The sequence below is a fragment of the Chrysemys picta genome, chromosome 10 (assembly GCF_011386835.1).
Source record: "Chrysemys picta bellii isolate R12L10 chromosome 10, ASM1138683v2, whole genome shotgun sequence".
In the NCBI taxonomy this organism is placed as follows: Eukaryota; Metazoa; Chordata; order Testudines; family Emydidae; genus Chrysemys; species Chrysemys picta.
The window spans coordinates 14,375,842-14,397,951 of NC_088800.1; the positions used below are offsets into that span (position 1 = coordinate 14,375,842).

Here is a 22,110-nt window from a genome sequence, read left to right on the forward strand (position 1 = left end):
GAGCACTTGAATGGCTGAACACCAACGAGACAGATTTAAGACCCTTTAGTGACCTCTGATGGAAAGGTCACAGTTCAACAATACTCCACTGTCCCAGCATCATGTCAGGGGGAGCAGTGTTCCTGGAGCAGCTGTCTTTGAGATGAGACATAACATTCCTGACCACTGGTGCTTATAAATCTCATGCATTTTTTGTAAGAGTTAGGGCAGGGGTCGGCAATGTTTGGCACGTGGCTCGCCAGGGTAAGCACCCTGGCGGGCTGGGCCAGTTTATTTACCTACTTATGTGGCAGGATCGGATGATCGCGGCCCCCACTGGCCGCAGTTCGCCGTCCCGGGCCAATGGGGACGGCGGGAAGCCACGGCCAGCACATCCCTCGCCCGCGCCGCTTCTCGCCGCCCCCATTGGCCCGGGACGGTGAACCGCGGCCAGTGGGGGCCGCGATCGGCCGAACCTGCCACGTCAGCAGGTAAATAAACTGGCCTGGCCCGCCAGGATGCTTTCCCTGGCAAGCCGCATGCCAAAGGTTGCCAACCCCTGAGTTAGGGTATTCCTGCCCGGGTTATTACATTCTGCCTCCTCTCCCTCTTGGAATTTCAACTGTGTGGGACTCGTCACCTCATCTCTCCTAAAGCGTTGATGTGCATTATTAGGCAGCATCTGTACCCCTACTCAGAGGTGGCTGCATTTCAGTGGTAGCTGAAGTGGTTTGCATATGGCTAGAGTGCTGTGGTAACCTTGGTGAAGAAAGGCAGAAGAGAAATGTAAGCGATCAGAGTCATCTTAGCCCAGCAGATGAAGGGGGCCACTGAGATGCATCTGCCGAACGGCTCATCACTCCCATTCTTGGGGAGGTGGTGGTTTCTTTGTTTGTTTGTTTGTAGTGGAGGATTAAAGAGGAGTTTAGCTCCCGAAATCCAGAACAATTGGACTTTAGTCGAAAAGGAAATGGCATGTTTGCTTTTCCTTCAATTAAGCAGCAGCAAAAAGGGCTCCACTATTAAAAGCCATTTTTATTCAGCTAAATTGAGCCAGATGCCTGATTAATGACACTAACAAACAAGAGCCTCTGTAATTAAAACTGCAAACTATATTATTGTGATTCAGTCCAACTGGTGGTAGAAAGACGCTGCTGTTGGGGACGGACCCGCCTGCCCTCCTTCTCCCACTGAGCTCCCCCTTCCATGGTTGCCCTTTATTTCAAACCTGACACATTTCTTTACGCATGGAAGATGTTTTTAAACACATTTTAATAACACGCTGCCAGCTCCGAAAATCCTGATCCAGAGGATTAGCGGCATGGAGCTGCTGAGAGGGCGCGCATGAGTGCTTGGTATAAATTAGAAGTGAAACGCACATCCCCAATGTATTCCCCAGTCCCAGGTTGTCAGGGGCACAGTGCGTGGCTTCTTTGATATTCAATCTGCTCTGCAACACAGGCCCAGTCAGCCTTGCCCATTAAGGCACTGTACCCCAATATAGCACGTAGGCTGCTGCCCCCACTGACTCCCCACCCTCTCATCTAATGGCCAAGGATGGCAGGGGGCAAGCACACGGCAGGAGAAAGTCATGACAGCACACTCAGGGTTGAAGTAAAAACTGCTGTTGGCATTGGGTAGGGAAACCAACCTACTGTGGCTCTCTCCGGGCCATTTGCTAGCCAGCAGCAGTCCTAGTTTTGGCAAGGGAATAAGGAGGGAGGAAATGGGAGAAGAGAAGAAAGGGACCACCAACTCCACAAGAACAAAAACCAACCAGAGGGAGCCTGGGAAATTCTCCCTGACATTCCTACATAACTAGCCCCTACGTCAGTCCCACTCAGGCCCCTGCACAAACACAGCTGGGCACAACCCAGGGTAACAATACAGACTGAGAGCCCAGCAAGCATGGACTTGTCATGGTTTCATTTCTCAAGACAATTCAACCTCTGAGCATTCCTGGTGGCAGCTAGTTTAACCCACTGAAGCCGGCAGCAAATGCCATGGGTTCACACGTGTCTCGTGTCGGCTCTCTGGAGCAGCCAGGTGACGCAGGTGCTTCAGGTTTGAGATGAAGATGTAAGTTAAAGGACGGACACGCAGCCCACTGGTCCGCCTCTGCCCACCTCTCTTCATGCCAAAGTTTGACTTTACTGCATATGTCCTCATAGGAAAGTCCTCCTCCCTTACACCTCACTCCTCAGGGCTCCTTGCCATTCACCAGGAATCCCTCCCCCGCATCCAGGCTTCTGTGGACTCGCTGTCTTCACCAGGGTATTTGGGCTTTGCCCCATGGCTGCAATAAAGCCCTGGACTGAAGACTTCTTGATCATCTTGGCTCCCTTGCGTTGATCAGCAAGTGTGAACTGGACACTGAAGCTGACAGGAAGGAGAGGCCTGATCATCTGTTCTAGCATTGCCCTGTCTCCATGTGCCACACACTTGACACAGAAACAGGGTGCCAAGGGGAGAGAGACATTGGGGACCGGCGAAAAATGTGTGCCACCAAAAAAGCACCACAAAGTGGCTGGAGGGGAAAATGCACTGGCCCACTATTCTTTTAGGCCAACCCCTCACCATCTGATCTATTTTCTACCGTGTGCCAAAATGTCCGAAGTGAAAAAACATTCCACCTCAGAGTAATCTGGCTTGATGACACAGGAATTGCCCTTCCAGAACAGAGCAAGAGGTCATCCTCCAGGTGGACGACCCACCTAGTCTGGCAGAAACCCCTTGAACAAGCCTCACTCTCCAGCACTGGAGAATAACTCTTCGGCTTGTTCATCTCTGTCAGAGAGATGCAATGACCTCTAAAAACAGTGTTGTGCTCCTGATCTCCCCGCTCCCCCTCAGTCTCCTTTCTCCTCCTCCACCCTATTTCCTGTTTAGTAAGCAGCTTTGCTCATTAAGGGAAAATGTACTGTCCTCCTTTAATGAACGTGCTAAAATTACCCTAGCAAGTCCCAGCAGCAGCCGGCGACGGCACAGGCCCTCACCACGAATCGGGCTCTGCCGATATTAGACTAAATTGAAATCTCAGATAGCTCAGCACAAACCCCCAATAGGCCACCGCTGAGGCAGAGCCTGCCAAAGCACCCGGCAATGCCAAACGCACGCAAGCCTCTCGCTCCCTGGCTCACACGCAGGCAAAGTGGATGAGTTAGCAGAACAGGGCTCAACGTTAAATTGATGAGGCCAGTGTTAGCCGCTGGCTATTCCTTCTGCCGCGCTCTCTGCCTGGACTCTTCCAGGTGTCACCGCAAACATATCAGCGCTACGAAAAAGCAAAAAGATGTTTCATTCCAGCCAGGAAAGCCCCAGTTCCTTGCCCTAGCGTCTCCCCAAATGCTGCAATGGATGAAGGGGGTGAGAGCCTTGTCCTCTTTGTGAGATTGCCCAATGCTGCCTCAGAACATGGGGCATCCCAAACAGCATCACTTCATGATCCTAATACATTGTCTCCCAGAGCCACAGCCAGCAGTCACGACAACCCCAGAAACACCAGCATGGATGCCAAGATTTGGTCCTGCGGGGGAGAAGCAAAAGATTTTCACCACCAGCCTGGTGGAGCCATTGACCACCGTGACGCATCACAGCACATCCCCCTTTCAAACACCAGCCCTTGCATCCCCTGGGATGCACCTAGCCAGCCCAGGCCCGTTCCTAGGCAGGAGACCAGAGATAGCACTCCAGCCGCCCTCGCTTTGCGTTCGCTGGCAGCCGGCATTCTCCACAGCCCCCAGCTGCTCCTGCAGCAGAATCTGAGGGGGAAGAGGGGTGGGTGGAGAGGTTTTATTTTTTTTTCAGCGACAGCATTAAAACCAAACCACAATCACGATGCAAGGGAGAGAGACACCGGGGGAGGAGCGAGGGCGTTTCCCCTGCCAATGCTGCACAGGGTGAAATTGCCAGCAACGTGCACACACACTTATGGCACTCTGGATCTAGGCACTAGCAGCTCATATGCCACACGCCTTTCCTCCCACCGCAAATGATAATAACAACGTGCATACTGCTAGCACTTTCCTCCCAATGGATCCCAACGCACTTCAGAGTCCACAGAGCCTTCACACGCCGTCCCTCATCCACCACCCTCTTTCTTCCAAGGGGTCTCTCAGCTGCACCCAGCTTTACTCAGAGATGGGACCACCCCCAAAGGTTCAGTGGTACTCTGGGCTTTGCTTCAGCATGTGACAGAGATGGGGACCGGTCACAAAGGTTGGATCCAAACTTTCCCGTGGTCTGGGGTGGTTTAGAGGCCAGGGTTTGGCTCAGGCTCTCTGTTACGCTCATCGCCCTTTGCCTGGGGGCTGTTTACAATGTTCTCCTCCAAGGACAGCTGGATTCAGAGGATTCAAGCCAATACTAAAAATCTGGCTCGGCCCCGCAATGGCATTTCCTGAGCCTGCCAGCTCCCCCGCAGGGTGAAGGCCAACAGCGCTCGGAAGCACTTTAGTTCTCAGTGCAACTAGCCAGCCTGCAGTGAGAGGAGCCTTCCCCTCCACTTCCACCCTACCACGGAAAGAGATCCTCCCCCGAGTGCCCTTCACTTCCCCGCCCCTCAGCCCACACCAGGGTAATTGGACACCCATCAGACCCGGAATATAACTGTACGATGGGCTTTTTCCTGCTGCAGTAGGAATACTACAGAAGCAGTATTCATGCCGACTGAGGCCAGGAGGTGCCAGCTGACAACTCCAGCAAGAGGCCAGGCTTATTGTGCTTGTTTGCCTCAACCTGCTTGTTTCCCCCACATGGGAGCAGACAGCGAACGGCGAAGACCCATCCCCTGCATCCCCAGCCCCAGATTTCCAGCAGGCCTGGGGTGAGGCAGACCATTCCACAACAGAAGAGAGATCCCAGCCATCCTGAGAATACAGGGGAAGATACAGAGAGCGCCTGGGAAGGGAATCATGAAAGGGCCCCTCCCTCCGTCTCCACAAAGCACACAGAGAAGCCAGAACCCACAGCACAGTCACAATAATATTCAACAAGGACCCAAAATACTTAACTACAGCTTCCAGGCACCGTGTATAGAAACAGCGAGAGCCAGTGGATTAGTAAATCACCTTTATGGAGGCACTAGAGGGGAGCCCTGCTGCACAGATAGAGCGGGCGGAGGGGCCGGGGAGTTTTACACAATCAACCGACAACTGCAGTCGTAGTAGAACTACGGTGAACAACATCGAGCAGGAAGCTGCTGAGGCAGGCTTGCTTGGCCCAGTAGCTGAGGTGCCTTTTTCTGTCCTCAGAGCCATGTTCCAAGTCCCCCTGGTTTGCTACATGCACATAAGGCTGGAGGGTGAAAACCAAAACTGCCAGCAGACTCCCGAGCAACCTTCACGGTACCAAACGGCTGTGCTCACGTGGGCTGGTTAAAAAAAAACCCAACCGCAACATATTCTCCCTCCCGAGGAGGCTCGGTGCCAGTGGCCAGGCTGGGAGGGGGCAGCTCTGCAGGTTCTCCGGACTTTGAAGAAAGCGGTGGGCGGGAAGCGGGGGAAATCAGCAGTAACAAAACAACCCAACACGAGGTAGACAAAGCACTTGGCAGGCACTGCTAAATAGTTTCCAATTAATTAACTGATTACATGATAGAACAGAAGGGGATTCGAGTGAGTACTGTTGACCTTTAAGAATAATTAATATCATCAGGATCACAAAACTTGTCCAAGAATAATTAGGCACATTTTAATATTACATCCAAATCCAAGGGGGTGGTTCTGGTTAATTTAGAGGCACAGCTCCCAGCACCTCTCGTCCCTGCTCCACTTTCCTGGAGTCCACACACCCCATTCCTACCCCAGCTATCTCTCCCTTTCTCCCCTATCCCTCTGCCTTCATACACATTCTTCCCATCCACTTCCTTTCCCCCTTCTCCTCCAACTCATTCCTCCTGGCTGATGATTTCTTCTTGCTCCACCCTATTCCACCATTATCCCTTTCCAGCCTGGTCCCCATTCCTCACTAGCCAGAAACCCCCAAACTTCTCTTTGTTCAACATCTCATCCCTTTCCACCTCCCCCATTTCCTGCTCCCCGCTCTCTGCTTTCCCCCCACCCCCATCCCACATCTTTGTGTCTATCAATGCTTCCCTTTCCTCCCTGTCCCCCTGAATGTTGATTCAAAGTCAGAGCAGTGGCTGGGTCTTTGCCTCAAATTTCTCCAGCAACAGCCAGCCCATGCCATGCCCTGCCTTGCCAACAACGTGAGTCCTCTCCCTCCCACCAGGCTCAAATCTCACTAAACACTTATTTCTCACTCCAGCTTCCCCTGCTCACCTGCCCTGCCCGGCCAGGTGCCTGGCTCTAGTGGGAGCAGATAGGGAGCCGTTCCACCAGGAGAGAATAGAGCTCAAATGAATTTGCTTCTGTGTGAGCAGCTGAACCCTTTGTTGAGAAGATCTAAAAATGAGCCACAGCCGTGGGATAAAACAGCAAAAACAAAACAAAAAAATCTGCTGCTGTTGATTGTTAAAACTTCCATGGCTTGATACTTTACTAAATTATAGATCAAAGGAAAATGGTCTTCATGGGCTGATGAAGCCAGGCTGCTGCCAAGAAATCTGTGTTTATACCAGCTAATAAAAAGGAAAGACTGCCATTACCTCACGGCACTTGCACCCCAGCATCAGAGCAGAGGGAACTGAGACACCTGCTTCCAGTGCAACCTCCAGTGGCAAAGGGAGTACTGGGGACATCACAGATAGACACAGCAGAAGACATGTGGCCAAGAAGGCTGGACAGCCTATACCAGTGGGTAGACAGGGGGTATGTTGGGTGAGAGGTGAGGATCTGTGTTGAAGTAGTTTATGTCTGTTGGGGATTGGTGTAGACTGGGCGGGGGAGGAGAGGAGAGCCTTGTATCTCCAGGAGGGGGGAGTGTTTGTGTGTCTGTGCAAGCATCTGGGGGAAGGTGGTGTGTAGCTGTGGCAATGGGCCGCTGGAGGGAAGCAAGCCTGGATCTCAGGAGAGGCTAAGGTTTTCGTCCTGGAGGGAAAGGAGGAAGGCAAGTAGCAAAGGGTTCCCTGCAGAAGCAAACGGATACGAAAGCAGCAATCCAATAGGCAAGAGAAATGCTCAGCTGACAAGACAAATAAAACATCAAGGAGGAAGCTGCCCCACCCCAAACTGCCGATTCTCACTGGGACCCCCACAGCGTTTGTGGGGCAACAAGACACCAGACATCAAGGCGACTACAGCCCAAGCCAGTGGTTAGCAGCATTCATGCAGGGTAGGATGGCAGCAAACAAGCCCAGGTAGAATGGGAGAGAGCCTTTGGGGAGCTGCAGCTGTAGAGCCACCCCTGTCTTGCATTCACCCTTTTTCCTATTCCATTCAGATTCTCGGGACACGTCCAGCACCGCGGTATCTGACTCCTGAGAGGCCGTCTTGTCTGCAGAGCCTGTTGCTGCTGCACGGGGATGACTGGGAGGGCTGGACGGAAGGCTGGGTGATAGGTTTATTTTGCTGGAACTTTGGGCACATGGGTAGCCTGTTGGGAATGCCGGAGTACCCATACTGGGAGACAGTTCCATTTAGGCTGACAGGGGGAATTGGCACTGGGGGATCAGTTCAGGTTAGAGAGAATTATTTGCTTCTTTTTAATACAGACACAACTTTGGAGAGATCTAGCCCATGTGCGGGGGAGGAGGAAGATATCACAGGGGTCGGCGGAGAATAATTCAGACAGGCTGGTAGCACCATAGAAGGGTCCAAAAGAAAGCTATTCTCCCCTCCCTCTCATTCACCCGCACCTGTTACTCTGGAGCCATGGGGAGTTCTTCCTCCTGCCCCCAAAAATCCGGCTGCTAGAAACAGACAAGAAAAACAGACACCTGCAAGACAGATGCGAACAGCTGCAAGTTCACCACTGGGGCTCTGTTTGCAAAATACTGATCATGTGGGAGCACTGGGAAGAGGGAGCTAGGAGAGGAAAAAAGGCAGGTGAATATGGAGGGGACCAGTTCTGAAAGCCTGGCATGGCCCTTACTGCTCTCCTCTTTTCTGATGGGAGGCAGAGGGGCTCTGCTCCATGCTCTGGCCTTGGTGCTGAATGGCACTGGCCCTATCACAGGTGCAAGGAGAGGTGACATGCTGCAGCTAAGGGACTCAGGCACCAGGCTCCCAGAGCAATGGATCAGAAGTAAACATGCACCTCACTGGGTGTAAGTGTATTCAGAGTGCAAGGTACCTGGAATAACCATACACCAGTGCACTGGGGATCCAGTGTAAACACACACACACACATCACCGTTTGTTCACATTCCTGACTGAGGGGGGCTCTAGGGAAACACACACTTCCATGGGATCAGGTCTGCCACCACAACTTATCCCACATTACTGCTGACACTCACTGCATACATAACCGGAAAGACAATGCAAAGGCAATTCCAGCCAAGGCTCCTTGTGACGCCATAACCCCACAGTGAGCTCGCACAGATGGGCTAATAAAGTATGTCACACTGACTCCCACGTCCTGCATAATCCACCATTCGGCTTTTAACATATATAAATAGGGAGTGGGAGGGGTTGGTGGAAAAAAAACTAGAATTTTCTAACAACATTTTACAATTCTAATAAAACGTGCCAGTGAGTAAGTTATGGCGTATTAAATTCTGACACAGTCACATGCAAGGTCTGAATTAATGCCCCATCATTCACACCCTGTCATGCCTTATTGCTTAAACAACACACTCTTTGAATGTGTCTCTTTCTCAGAAGCTCTGTTTACTGTCTCTACACCCCTATCCACCCCACCGTCATGTTGTTAGCAAGGCGGCATCCTTGTAAAACCCAGATGAGATCACTTGAGAAGTCCCTCAACATTTTATTATGCTCCTACAGTGACGGATCTTCCCTCCCACCCACTTTTAATGTGTCTTCCAAGTCCCCCTGGGAGGTCCATCCTCTTCATTTCATGCCCCCAGGGCACCTCCCACTGGGAGGCTGGATATGGCTCCCCACCACAGCCGCTTAACATACCCTATTGTGTTTTCTGCAGTCAAGCAAGGTGCTTCTGACTTCAATGGGCTACCAGAGGCTGCCTCTGAAATGTTATTCCCCACTGGCCACAGGGGTGTGGAAGTGAATTCTGGCCCCTATCGCCCATGGGTCTCCGTACCAAGCCCTGCGGGAATCAGGTCTTTCCACATTTGTTTGCTCTCTCTTGGGAGAGGAGGAGAGATCTGACTGGATTTAACTACTGTATATACTTGTTCATAAGCCGAATATTTTTGGTAAAAAAAGTGACGCATCAAAGCGTGGGGGTTGGCTTATGAACGGGTCTACACCAAAATTTGATGATTTTAAACTCTATGTAATCATTGAATTGAATATCTAATACATTGTCGTTTTGTTTACCTGGAGCATCTGCAGGCATGGAGCACCTCCACTCTCTGTGGCTGCAGTTCACCGTTCCCAGCCAATGGGAGCTGCGGGAAGTGCAACTTCCTGCAGCGCCCATTGGCTGGGAACGGCGAATCGTGGCCAAAGGGAGTTGAGGGGCTCCATGCCTGCAGACGCTCCAAGTAAACAAAACATCCTGACCCACCAGCGGCTTACCCTGACGGGCCGGGAGCCAAAGTTTTCCAACTCCTGAAATATAGGGTCGGCTTATGAAAGAATCATACAGTTTTTGCTATTTTTACCTATCCATTTTGGGGAGTTGGCTTATAAACGAATGGGGTAATGAACGAATATATACGGTAAGTACCAGGTGATCCCCTGGCTCAGAAACACTACGTAAGGCATGGCTGAGATAGGTCTCCCGATTCTAACAGCATGCCTTGCAGGGTAAATGCGCTACATCAGTGTTTCCCAAACTTGAGACGCCACTTGTTTAGGGAAAGCCCCTGGCGGGCCGGGCCAATTTGTTTACCTGCCACGTACGCAGGTCCAGCAGATCGCGGCTCCCACTGGCTGCGGTTCGCTGCTCCAAGCCAATGGGAGCTGCTGGATGCAGCGCGGCCAAGTTTGAAATGATGCTGCAATCAATGCAAAGGACTTTGTAAGACGGGACTGGGAAGCAGAGATATTCCGGCAAAGCAGCTCCCAGTTTTGTCCATTTGCCAGCGAGATGACGGATCGTTTTTCAAAAAGGAAGCATGGCATGAAACCAGAAAGGCCCAAGGGAGTAGGGAACATCACCATCCCCGTTTGATTTAACTGGAAGTGGTGGTTCAATGCATCAAAAAGGTTCAGAGCAAGGTGGTGTGTGAGAGAGAGACAAGATTCTGAAGAGCTCAGACACCACGGTGATGGGCAGATATAAGGACCTGAACAGAATAGGACACATTCTTTACATCACTACTGTTATAATTCATCTTGTTAGAGTAGCGCCTAGATGCCCCACCAGCTTGTGGCTCCATTGTTCTAGGTCAGTGTTTCCCAAACTTGGGACGCCGCTTGTGTAGGGAAAGCCCCTGGCGGGCCGGGCCGCTTTGTTTACCTGCCGCATCCGCAGGTCCGGCCGATTGCGGCTCCCACTGGCCGCGGTTCGCTGCTCCAGGCCAACAGGAGCTGCTGGAAGGTAAACAAACCGGCCCGGCCCGCCAGGGGCTTTCCCTACACAAGTGGCGTCCCAAGTTTGGGAAACACTGTTCTAGGTGCTGCACAGGTGTAGCCCCAGAGAGCTACGGCCTACGGAGACTAGAGAACAAAAGTACTCTTATCCCGATCTGACGGAGATGGAGACACAGAGAGATCAAGGACTCACCAAATGGCACACAGGAAGTCTGTGGCAAAGACAGGATCAGCACCCATATCCCTGAGTCCCACTACAGTGCATTAGCCACATGATCATCTCTCCTCTCGGTATTACTGTAGAACACATGAGTTCTTAGGCAGGTTTGGATTCTGATGGAGGCAGCCAGGCCTGCAGCAGAGAGCACAAGTCTAAGAGGCATGAGGTCCCCAGCTCCAATCCTTACCGTGTAGCCTTGGGCAAATCACTTCACATCTCTGCAGCTCCATTCCCCATCTGTAACACGGGGCTAACACTCCCCTGCCTACCTTACCAAGGCCTGGTGAGGATGCTTGTGCAGTGCTTTAAATGTGGATGGTGTTCAGAACTAGAGATGCTGAGGAGTATCACTGCAGTCAGAAATTCACTGCTGGGCCTTTGGAATGCTGTTCAAATGAGCTAAGTTTCCAGTGGCCAGCCTTCTGGGGAAAGCCAGACTGACTGATGTCTGCACGGAACGGGTCTCTCCTTTGGCCTTGAGAACAGAGGCTGCTAAAATACAGAGCCTGCCTGTGCTGCTGTTCCAGCTGAATGAGGAGATGCTCCAAATTGATTCAGTCTGAGGTAACAATTGGAAAAAAACATGCCATCCAGCCACTGCTGCTGATTAGCATAGCGGCTAGGCAGTGTGCTATGCCAGCACGCAGGGGACAAAGTAGGGAGGAGGGCATGGGGGAGGTATGGAAGCAGAGTGAACATTATTACTATTTATTATACCTAGGGAACCACAGACATGCACAACTCTTTACAGAAGAACTGGAGCCCTTGGTAAGCTGGCCGCAAGCAAACAATGTGTGTTTTAATACCGCTAAATGTAGACATCTACTAACAAAGCATGTAGGTCATACTTACGCCGTGGGGGACTCTATCCTGGGAAGCAGTGGCTCGGGAAAAGATTTGGGGGTTGTGGTGGATAATCAGCTGAACGTGAGCTCCCAGTGTGATGTTGTGGCCAAAAGAGTTAATGCGATCCTAGGATGCATAAACAGGGGAATCTGGATTAGGAGTAGAGAGGTTATTTTACCTCTGTATCTGGCACTGGTGCTACTGTTGCTGGAATCCTGTGTCCAGATCTGGTGCTCACAATTCAAAAAGGATGTTGATAAATTGGAAAGAGTTCAGAGAAGAGCCACAAAAATGATTAAAGGATTAGAAAACTGGCCTTAAAGTGATAGACTCAAAAAGCAAAATTGAGTTAGTTTAACTAAGAGAAAGTAAAGGGCTGATTTCATTACAGTCTATAAGTATCTACATTGGGAACACATTTAATAATGGACTCTTCGATCTAGCAGAGAAAGGTATAATGCAATCCAATGGCTGGACGTTAAAGCAGGACCAATTCAAACAGGAAATAAGGCGTACATTTTTAATGGTGAAAATAACTAACCATTGGACCAACTTACCAAGGGTTGTGGTGGATTCTCCATCACTGGGCATTTTTAAATCAAGAGTGGATGTTTTTCTAAAAGATCTGCTCTAGGAATTATTTGGGGGAAGTTCCATGGGCTATGTTAGACCGAAGGGCAGACTAAATTATCACAGTGGTCCCTCTGGTCTTGGAATCTATGAAACATAGACCAGGGCAACTGACCTTGCTGTGAGTAAGTTACAATTCAAGGGCCTGCTCCCAAGAGGCGCTGAGCTCCCTAACGTCCTTACGGCACAAATGGGAACTGAGAGGTGCTGAGTTCTGGCATGATCAAACCTTTACTTACAGAGCGGATAGCAATGGACCACATCCCCTGCACAGTGTGGTCTAGTCCATAACAATATCTCTCACAGAAATACAATTAAATAGTAATAGCGCCAAGCTAGGAATGCCAAGCATTACCTGGGAGATGGGGAAAGATTGATTTGCTATGGATGTATCTGATTCCTTTTCATAATTGTTTGAAATGTTCCTATGCTATAATTCAGGTTGGAGGGAAAAGACTGGCAGGAGTGCAGGTGACAGCTGGTAGCCTACTTGAAAGGACTGAACACGGAGGAGGAAGGAGGATGTGTGGCACCCAGGATCAGAAACAGTGAGAAGCCCTGGAATTGCTTAGTGGAGGAGAGCAGAGTTAGACTTTGCTCCTTATAAAACAGATTAGCCTGGCTGCTTTAGAGAGAGGCCCGGGATCACTATCCAGGGAATAAGGGCAAGTGATTTTTGTGAAAAGCAATTGAACATCGTCGAAACAATATTACGTCTGGTGTTTTGTTTGTTTATCCATTCACCCCGAGATCCTGAACAAGCTCACACAGCCACCCAGGGCAAAGTAGTTTAAACAATAACGCACATGGAAAGGCTGTGCAGTTACACGAGGGGACACACAAACCTCACAAGCACTATGGCTCAAGTGTCTACAGTCCTTGAATATGTGTGGGTATGAGCTGGAAGGGTGCTTCTAGTGTCTGAGTGCCTTTATGAAGTGTCAATACAATGAGCACAGAGTGACTCAGCAGCCCTGATCTCTAGACTGTGCGGTATCCAGAGGAGGAGTCATGGGTCATGGTCCTGCCTTGATCTAGAGATAATCCTGCAATGCTTCTCCAGAATATTCTAGTCCAAAACTCTGCACAGACCACACTTATCCACGCAACCCTTCATTCTTTCACTTCGCACTGGAATGCAGTTGGTTCTGGGGTGGAATACAGCCGCTCTTTAACAGCACTCAGCAACTGTACCGAACAGACCAGGAAGTGAGGCAGAGAAGAATCCTGTATCCAGTCAAAAACAGAAAGTGAACCTCAGGTAATCAGGATGTGCTTTCCCAGACTAGAACGTGGCCAGGACAGCAGGGCCAAGGCCATGCTCATAAAGTATATCCACATCAGCATGCCACGGTGAATGGCCAGGGCGGTCTAAGTTAACTACATCACAGAAGCTGGCAATGGAACAGGCCTGTTGGATCATCCACCCCATCCTCCTCCCAAGCCAAGCAGTTCCCTACACACTTAGCCCAGTGGGCCTTTCCCACTTTTAACGTCCATAAGTCTGTCCCCTTCAGCCCACCCCCAATCTATGTGAGCAGAGAAGTGACAGACACAGAAGAGAAGATGAAAAAAACCACAGTGGGACAGAAGGCAGCCTATGTATGCAGCATTCAAAAGCCAAACAAACAATCTATCAGAACAGGGGTCAGCAACGTTCGGCATGCGGCTCGCCAGGGTAAGCACCCTGGCGGGCCAGGCCAGTTTTATTTACCTGCTGACGCGGCAGGTTCGGCCAATTGCGGCCCCCACTGGCCGCGGTTCGCCGTCCCGGGCCAATGGGGGTGGCGGGAAGCCGCAGCCAGCACATCGCTCGCCCGCGCCGCTTCTCACCGCCCCCATTGGCCCGGGATGGCGAACCGCGGCCAGTGGGGGCCGCGATCGGCCGAACCTGCCGCGTCAGCAGGTAAATAAAACTGGCCCGACCTGCCAGGGTGCTTACCCTGGCGACCCCGCGTGCCGAATGTTGCCGACCCCTGTATCAGAACAAGGAGTAATGGTCTTAAGTTGCAGTGGGGGAGGTCCAGGTTGGATATTAGGAAAAACTTTTTCACTAGGAGGGTGGTGAAGCACTGGAATGGGTTACCTAGGGAGGTGGTGGAATCTCCTTCCTTAGAGGTTTTTAAGGTCAGGCTTGACAAAGCCCTGGCTGGGATGATTTAGTTGGGAATTGGTCCTGCTTTGAGCAGGGGGTTGAACTAGATGACCTCCTGAGGTCTCTTCCAACCCTGATATTCTAGGATTCTATCACTCCACCACCCCGCTACTCAGAGTGGGCAGGAGTCACCACAAAGACTCCATGTCCCTTGTATTTACCAACCTGGCTACAGTTTGTAAAAACATGGCTCTGCTTTATCAAAGGCCTCCATCCCCACACTGGCAAGCCCTGCCAAGCGAGAGCTCTGGAATGGGAACAGTGTCTCGGCCAGCCTATGAACCAATTTAGAGCGCAGAGAAGCCTCCAGAAGACAGATAGGGGGGAAAAGAAGCCACAGAATGCAGGCGGAAAAAGCAATTATTAATAGTCTAAATGGAATTCTGACTACTTAAGCTTTATTTAAGAGTGCACCTGACTCTGTAATTACAGGGCCTTAATTTGTTTTCTTTACTACGCCAATAAATAAGGTGCATGTGGTTATTCTCTGCAAATACAAACAGGCGCTTTACAGACTGGCTGACTGAGAGCCAATGATTCGAGAAAGTGTTTAGAGGGAGTCACACTCTATTAGCGGGTGACCTGAGACGGGGGGTAGAACGCGATGGGGTTCACGGGGAGGGACTCAGCTCTCAGTCCAAGGAAAGGAGCTGGGGACAGGGGACCAGCATTGGCTGTTAAGGGGATGCAAGGGAGGCTGAAGGGACTTACACCTCTGGGACCAGCATCAGCCTATCTGAATGGAAAGGAAGGGGTGAGACTGTCAGGCCTCCCAACCAGCATGGAACTATGGACCTGATGGGAGGGATGGAGCAGACATACAAATACATTAATATCTAACGCACACCAGTCTGTGGCACTGTGGTTCCTTCTCTCCTCTCTAGCTTGCATTTCCAGTCCAGCCCTCAGACCTTATCCCCAACATCCTTGACAATGGCAACGGATTGGGTTCCCTCAGATAACACCACCCGATTGTTTTTATTCTCAGTTTTATTGCTGTCCTTTTCTTTTTATCTCTTGGGGGCGATTCTGGTGCCAGATTGGCAGCCCTGGCACTGATAACCTCTGCAGGGAGAGCTTCCTACATGCCATCACACTCCATTGACTGTTTCAGCCCTGAGCCATTTGGGGTAAGAACAGAGTTCAACCTCTAGAGCCCAGACAATCCTGGGCCAATCTGCTGAGGCCCTCACAATGGCAGGGCCACTGAGCATCACTTGTAGCAGTGGGTTTCGTGGTAGCCCAGTCCCCAAAAAGGATCTGAGACCTACCAGATTTGTGTCAGACAGTCAGCTAAGCTCCTAGAGTCCTTGTCTCCCCAGGACATTTGTTTCCTATTCTCTCCCATTATTTGAGCAGATGGAGGTTGATGTTTATCTTTTGGAGGATGGGGAGAGGGAAGGTCCAGTTCAGTCAACAAGACAGAAAAACATAAATCCTACAGCCATCCTCTCCCCCACTGATGCAGAGGGTGTCCCCCACTGCAATGAGAACTCTGGGCTCCTGGCATAGGCAGCACTGTGCTTTGGGAGGGAGGGGTTCACGGCAGTTCCATCTTTTGCAGATCCCAGGATGGAAGCACAGTGAATGGGTCTCCCCTGGCCTCTGCAGAAGCTCTGCCTGAGTGGTGGGGGAAAAGGAGAGGGCAGAGAGATGGTTTCCCCTCCAACTCCCTTGATATATGGGCCTCATTTGGACATACCTCAGGAACTGGAGATCTCAGCTCCTTAGAGCATGGCACATCCATGACAAAGGCAGCACACTTTCCTACTTGGGAGGGGAAGGCAGCTGTGTTAGCCAAAGAGGCCCCCTGCATCCTACCAGCTCTGCTTGATAACCCTGCCCTCCCAGCTCCGGAAGAGCCTAGGGCAGAGGCATGGAGTAACAAAGGACCCCCAAATTTAGCAACTACAGTATCCCACAGGCTTTTTGGAAAGACCTGGAGCTCAAAGACAGTTGATCACATAAAGCGCAAATCCTCCCTGTGCTTAACTGAGCTGATCTGAAACTGTTTGGCTGGGGAGTCTCTGCCTGACCTGATCCTTGTTACCTGGTGCCCAGGCCCAAAACTCTGACTGGATCACTGAAGCCCATGCGCAATACACATCAGACTCACAGCATCCAGAGTAGACCCCTCCTGTGAGTGGATCTCCAGAGCAAGCCAGGTGTTAGCCAAGATGACACCAAAGACTGCACAGTAAAGGGGCCAAGGACTAGAATCACTGTGGGGCCCTTGCCCAATAGCGAGGCCTCCAGAGTCTTGGCAAAAACCTGCCACAGGCCACAAGTCTGAATCTGACTCAGATCAAACCTAAATCTATCCCCCTCCTGTCAGCAGCTTCTGGACAAAGGCGTTAAGGCATGTCTACACGGCAATTAGACACCCGCGGCTGGCCCGGGCCAGCTGACTCAGGCTAAGGGCTGTTTAACTGCAGTGTAGACGTATGGGTTTGGGCTAGAACCTGATCTCCAGGACCCTGCAAGGTGGGAGGGTCCCTGAATGAGCTCCAGCCTGAGTCTGAATGTTTACACGCCTTAGCCCAAGTCCTGCGAGCTCAAGTCAGCTGGCCCGGGCCAGCCACAGATTTTTAATTGCAGTACAGACATACCCTCAGTGGCCTCAGTTCAGTTACCAGTGGGGCAGGTACATCCACTTTAGAAAAACCACCCCCCAAACACATTTGGGAATAATTGTCCCCTTGTTGACAGACTCAGTGGGCCAGGAGACCTAGCTCTGCTCACTCCCAGAGGTGGGTGTGACGGGATCCCTGGGGCGCAGCCTGGGACTGTGGGACCGTTCTGCCCCTTTAATTCTCTCCAGCCTGGGCTGGCTCCCACAATGCCTTGCAAGTGATCAGCAACAAACCCCTCCAGGCGCTGTGATCACTCAGCACAACAGCATGTGGACCCTCACACCCAACTAGATTGCATGAATGTTCCCAGAGCCACTCATGAATCACGCAGAGAAAGGCACCAGAGCCAAATCCTGTCCCCAGCTCCCAGCACTGTACCTCAGGAATATATCGTCTTGCACTACTCAAGATGAGTAGTGCACATTTATTAATTGGTTCACCACTTCATCAATGGGAAGTGGAGATACACCAGCCTTTGTAAAACCTGAGCAGATTTGCCCCACATTTGATACAAACTCACTGGTAAAGATAAACAGTTAAACAAGTTTATTGGCTACAAAAGATAGATTTTAAGTGATGATAAGTGATAGGCAAAAAGTCAGAGCTAGTTACCAAAAGAAAAGAAACGATAACCACACAGTCTAAACCCGTGGTGGGCAACCTGTGGCCCATCAGGGTAATCCACTGGCGGGCTGCGAGACAGTGTTTATAGTGTTTCCCATTGGCCGGGAACTGCGGCCACTGGGAGCTGCGGGTGGCCATGCCTACGGACAACCAATGTAAACACTGTCTTCGACCCACCAGCAGATTACCCTGACAGGCCGCATGCAGCCTGCAGGTTGCCCACCACTGGTCTAAACTCTCAACTCTATTAGACTGGGCAACATCTAAATTAAGCAGTTTTTCTCACCCCACTGGATACTGCAGTCCATAGTATACAGATTTCCCCCTTGAAATCTGGGCCAATCTTCTCTGCTTAAGTCTTCTCAATGTTCTTGTTGCTTCCAGCATGGGTGGGTGAAGGAGAAAGACCCCGCATGTGGCCCCTGTGTCTGGTTTATAACCTCAGACCCATGTGCTTGGGAAGCACAAGTCCAGGCATGTGGAGTCTCCAGGCAAGGTTGAGCAATTCCCCTGGTGTGGCCCCATGCAGGTGAGTCATTGCATTGTAGCTCCCTTGCTGGACAATGGTTGTTGATGGGTTGATTGACATCCCGCCCAGGTGTTGATTACTTTCCTTGCTGTTGCCTCTGGGGGGCTAATATCGGTCTGATTCCCCAATTTACAACATGTTTTAGTGACAACCCACAATTCTCATAACTTCATATGCATTAATGATATACATATATGGATAGAGAAATGACTTTCAGCAGATCATAACCTTTCCCCGATACCTTACAAGGCATGCTTTATATGTAAGATCACAATTATATAAAAATGAGGACTATGGGGGTTACAAGACACTCCCCCAAGGTATAGTATGTCACAGTAGGCTAAGGCTATTTATGGATCCATATACCTCCAGTCCAGGGTTTGTTTACATCAGTCACTCACTGCTCCCTCCGCCCCTTCCCACCCACCCCCTGACACATCAGATACCAAGGACTGTGCGCAGGACCGACTAACCACTCAAGGGCAGCTATGTCCCCTGTTAGGGGGCACTGGAGTATTCAGACACTTCAAGAAGCTGAACGCTGTAAAACCTCTCAATGGCTTCACCTTCCCTTTCTTACTCTGTGCAGGGAAAAACTCATTCAGAGCCATTATCTTAAATAAACCCCAACAAACCAGAGCTCCTACAATTAGAGCTGGAGTAAGTGATCATCTTGATTGCACAGCTGGGGTCTGAAGACTTGTAAATGCACGGAGAAAGGAACAGAAATAGAAGAAGCTGGGAGAAGGCAGAGAAACCCAGCTTGTCTGACAGGAGGAAGCCTCTCTCAAAGCTGTGGGTGGAAGGGGAGAGAAGATAGAGAGGTGGATGGTGTTGGGATTTCCCCCAGAGAGGAAAACCCCCCACCATCAATCAGTAAAGTAGTTTAAATCATTATGCAAGCTTTCCCCAAGATACAAGTCTGCCCCTCAATCCCAGCTTCCAGCACCCCCTGCGATTCCAGTCCTGGGCCCCAACACACCTGCACTGTGGCCCCTCAATCTTCCCCATTCAGCTTCTCAGTAATTCGCCAGTCAAGCACTTGGTGTTCGGTGCCTCAGAATCCCTTTGCAAATTATCCAAACCTCCAACGAACACACAGCGACAAGATCCCCAAATGAGGTGGTGGAGGGCAAAGAGGCGATGTCCCCTGCAATGCTGCATCCTCCCCTGACCCCTGGGTTCCACTTCTCACAGCCCTGGCTAGCTGAGCCTCAAGTACCGTGACAACACCACCCAGCAAGGCTTGGCCCTGACATGCAACTGGCTGTGGCTCATGGAGGCCATTCCCCTTGCTGGGGACTGGGGCAGTATTCCTTGATCTCACCAGCCATTCAACCCAGCTATAGCAGCCTGAGACTCCGAGCAGAGTGACATTTCCACTAATCCTTTTATCCCCAGCTCCAATGTGAGGCTGCCTCTGAAAATGTCAGGTCCCCAGCAGGCTGAACTCCTTCCGAGGCAGCGGCTGGCTAGGAGCCTGAAAGCTGCCCTGCCATGCTGGCGCAGTCTCACATGCAGTCGCTCTGGAGGGGTCCCCCGAGTGCCACCAGATGTTCATGCGGCAGATCCAATGGCTGAGGTGAGATGGCCTGCCACACTCCGAGACAAGGGAGCCACAGGAAACTTAGATAGTAAAGCGGAGGGCAGACCATCTAGACAACCAGCAGCAGCCCAAATCCTGGTCCAGTTGGACTCAGAACCCTGCCCTGCCCCATCTATCTCACTCCGCTATCTCAGAAATCACCTCTTTGTGTTATCACTAAAGCCACTTCTCCTCTAGGACCAGGAAGTTTAAGAGCTAAGAACTTCCAGCCTTTTCGTGAGGTCAGACACCAAGATGAACAGCAAAGCGTGACAGAGAGCCCAACGTCTGGGCTCCTCCCATCATCACGCTACATTTTCTTACTTCAAAATCAACCGCTCTTCACACTGTGAAATGCCCCAGAGTTAGGAGAGGTCTCCTCATTGGAGTGGCTGGCATGGTGACCAGGGAAGCTCTCCAGGGAGCAGACAGGTAATTCCAGAGATGATCCAAGACACTATAAGAAGAAGGTAACCGTGACCATCAGGCATGGAGAGGGCCCTACAGCAAGATGATGTGTCTGAACAAACAACCAGAACCAGGGGCTGAGCTTTCTTTGGACAGGAGTACAACAGTCAGAAGAACAGACGTATTTCCTCCTCTCTAGCTCCGTGCTCCCACGTGAAGGTTGAAGCATGCCTAGGACATACCACCGGAGCCCAGCTACTTAGTTTAAACAAACAAACAAACAAAGTTAAGGATAGTAACTGAACAATGTAGGTACCTATAGTAGCAGACCCAAGCACTTCAAGGCAAGGAAGGGAATCTCAAGCTAAGGATGTTTAAATTTTACATGGCCCACATATTAAACAGACATTTCATCACCACACAGCAGCCTTCACTCTGACCCAAAATAAAAGTGATCTGTCCAACCATCTCAAACTACAAAACTGAGCTCTTTCTGAAAGAGAAGTAATAATTGTATATGTACACACTAATGGCACATATTGATCAGCCTCTAATGCAAGTTCACCTACACAACATTACCAGGAATCAATAGTTATGCTCCTTACCTATTCTAGACAATATTACTCCCAAGAAACAGCAACCATAGCTACTTTACCCAACAATTCAACTGTCCAGTGCTAAATGCATTATGCAATTTCCCCATTCAACAGTATCTCATCAAAGAAAATATTTAGATTTCCCAACCAAAATAGCCAAGAGTATACATTAAAAAAAAATCCATGGGTCAGAATTAAAACTGTTGTATTGTGATGAAATATGCATTCCTTTCTGCTCAGTAAGAGCAGTGTGTGTTTATTAGGTGGGCAGTTCAAGTTCTGTGACGTCCTTAACTATTCATGTGTTTGATTTTAAGTGTTTGGGTTTTGCAAATGGCCTGTTAGGTAAGTACACTGCTGTCACTTAGCAACTGTAACTAGCTTTCACAATGAAGCTTTTAGGCATTTGTGTTAACATGAGCTCTGCACACGGAATCAAGTGGCAAGTAAACCCCATCTCTTTTCACCAGTAACATGCCCATATGGGTGGTAACACATGCCCATAGAATCAGAAAGATGATTTTTTTTTAAGTTATGACCAGTTTTCATTGAAATGGCTGACAGCATACGATTCAGAGCAGGCACATGGGCTCATGTGCACACAATGCACCAGAACTCTCACAATAACCAATCAGCCCGCCTCTAGTCCTTATGCTGGAGCTCAAAGGGATCTGATCCCATATCACTCACTCAGACAAATTATTTCAGGCCCTTGATGTGCTTTGCACACATGCTGGTACTCCAGCCTTTTCTGAAGAGAGAGATGTCACCCATCAGCCTCCAGTGCTTGTACGTTCCATGGGACACAGTCCCACCTTCCCAGATACTCCTCTGGAAAACTGGACGCTACCTACTGGCTTGCCGCCTTCCTATACCAAATTCCAGAGCACCACTTCCTTACCATCTTCCCTTATCCTCCAATAACTTCCAGCAGGAAGTATCTGTGCCCGGGGCCCACCTCAAACGCACGTTTAACGAGTCAATAATTAGGAGCACAGCTGTCAGCCACGTGCCTGAAGCGACAGCAAGATCTGTGTCTGCAAAGCCCTCTGTATTTGTTAAATGTTAATGAGCGGTGCAGGCTCAGGCTCTGCACTAGGGCACGCTGCCACCACCACCCCGCCCGCAGTCCCCTGAACTCCACAGAAAGGGAAACTTCCGCTGGCCGCTGCAGGGGTGCTAATGAGGCAAGCGCTCGTTACAGCCACAATCAAAGCCAGCCCAGTTCTTAGACACCTAAATGTGTCAGCTTCCCAGCAGGAGAGAACTGTTCAGTGCTCTCGCTTTCCCCACACCTCCCTCTCTGTGCCCTTGTCCCCCATCCCCTTCACTCTTCTCTTCTACTCCCTTCCTTAATTCACCTTTCATTACTGCTCGCTCCT

The 22,110-nt window shown here is 50.5% G+C and overlaps 1 protein-coding gene across 8 annotated transcripts in view; it reads right to left on the reverse strand.

Moving 5' to 3' along the window:
• Positions 1-22,110, reverse strand: part of NTRK3 (neurotrophic receptor tyrosine kinase 3) — a 324,926-nt gene that overhangs the window by 229,547 nt on the left and 73,269 nt on the right. The window lies entirely within an intron of this gene.